The sequence below is a fragment of the Agrilus planipennis genome, unplaced genomic scaffold (genome assembly GCF_000699045.2).
Source record: "Agrilus planipennis isolate EAB-ADULT unplaced genomic scaffold, Apla_2.0 scaffold153, whole genome shotgun sequence".
Taxonomy (NCBI): Eukaryota; Metazoa; Arthropoda; class Insecta; order Coleoptera; family Buprestidae; genus Agrilus; species Agrilus planipennis.
This window is the reverse complement of record NW_020438996.1, coordinates 684,087-686,278: the sequence shown is the minus strand read 5'-3', so window position 1 is coordinate 686,278 and position 2,192 is coordinate 684,087.

The window sequence follows — 2,192 nt, the reverse complement described above, 5'->3', positions numbered from 1 at the left end:
CCAAAGATTATAAACTACTTAGTGGCACGCGACACAATATTTTGGGCACGTCACTAATATCAATCATAAAGTCTAGTTCAATATGGATCCAAAACTTTATTGAAACAAGGAAACTAATTGAAACAGAAAGATTGGCAGGTGATACAAGTGAAAATGCTAATAACAAAATTTTGGAAACATGAAATGCGTTACCAAACACTTTTAATTGTTTGAAGAAGCTGGCTTATGCTATTTTAACAATGTTTTTTCCTCAACATATGCCTGCGAGTCATTATTTTCAGAGATGAATAACATTAAAAACTCGGTTAGAAATCATTTGCCAGATAACTCCAGTTCAGCATGCATTCTGCTAAAAGTAACATCTTACAACCCTAACATAAGTTATTTGTCATCTAATCTGCAACAACAAAAGTAACACTAATTTTACTTTAATTTAAATTACACGTAGTTTAGACATTGCAAAATGTTCCTATTTTTTGTAGTAAATAAAAAAGTTTAAGTTGATATTATTATTATTTTCCCAATAATCACAGAGACAAAGTTATTTGATGGCACGTCTTTGACCTGATTAAACTTTTTTTTATAAAAATGGCACGTCGATACGTAAAGGTTCGCCATCCCTGGACTAGGATGATGATATGTATAAATTATATATCTAATACTCCTATATTCAGGGGCGCAACAAGGGGGGGTCCACGGGTGCCCGGGCACCCACTCGATTGGGTTGGGCACCCACTCGATTGGGTTGGGCACCCACTCGATTTGGGTTGGACACTCAGTCAATTCCAGTCGATTCAGATAATAGTCATTTATATATTATGATGAGAACTTTTTTTTTTTTGGTGAGCACCCAGTCAAATTGTAACGTTGTTGCGTGCCTGCCTATATTGCTAGATTGCTAGCACCCATTAGTGAAAGTGTCACGGGATAAGTGAGACAGCAAACGACTACTCCTATCTCTTTAGACTACTCCACACGTTATGCGCAAGCGTCACGAGTCTGGTGGGGTAAATGATGCGCGCTTATAGGCATGTTTTGGACCGTAGTAGTGTCGTCCCTTTCCAGACCCCTACTGGCTATATACGTAGGAGTATTAAATAATGGTACAGATACTAAATTCTTCCATACTCTCTTTGGCATTTATTTGTTATAATGATAATAACGTCGGGATTTTCAACCCGTCTCATTTAAGAATCGTAGGAATGAGTGGATGGTGGCAGAAATGGATAGAAGATGGTCCACGTCTGGGAGCTGAAATTACAATTTATCATAACGTAGGTAAGTACCTCACAGTTGCTAACACTATATGACTTGGAAATAAAGAAAGAACAAACTTTTTATTTACAATAACCAACGAATTGGGCGCAAATTGAGACGAGTTCAGCGCGTGATAAGTTACCTGACCTGACCGACAACAAACACGATCACGTGACTGCAGTTACGATACTTTGGTTTATACAATTTTTCCGTCATTGTGGCAATTATTTGATATTTATAATAACGATTTTTAATCGTAATGTTATTAATAAAACGCTGTTGAGTTCGACACGCGTTAACAATTTGCACACGAGAAACTGAGTTTTGTGCGCACTGTTGTCTTGATTCTCTTTTTTTTTTATCTAGAAAGCAGTACATAAGTTTCCCAGAGGATTAAGTTTAATACCTTCTTTCCATTTCTCAACTGATCTTGCAAATCCAAGTTCTTCTTGAAGACTGCAATTTCTTCCACGGTCCATATTCAAGACGGTGGGTATTCAATGAGCCAGCGAGTGCTCCTTCTGGATAATAAATCTGGCTTTGGAATATAAGCTCAGTGTAGCTTTAAATACTGTATACTGGCAGGGGCGGCCTTAGTCATTGGAAGGTTCCGGGCGGGTAAATTTTTGCGAGGCCCTCGTCTTTGCGGAATTAATTTTAATGATGATATTTGAAAAATGCAAAGTGATTCATAAATAAGTTTACAGTTTTAAAATTGTTTCATCATCATCATCATCATAAGGTCATCAGTCCTAAGACTGGTTGGACACGTACCTGCACTCTTCCCTATCCTGAGCTAAACTTCGCATTTCTCTAGAACTAGAACAGCCCACATCCTTAACTATTTGCGAACAGTAATCTAATCTAGGTCTACCTCTACCCCTCCTAACTCCTGTTTCTGCCTCTAATATGTCTCTGACTAGACCTTCATGCCT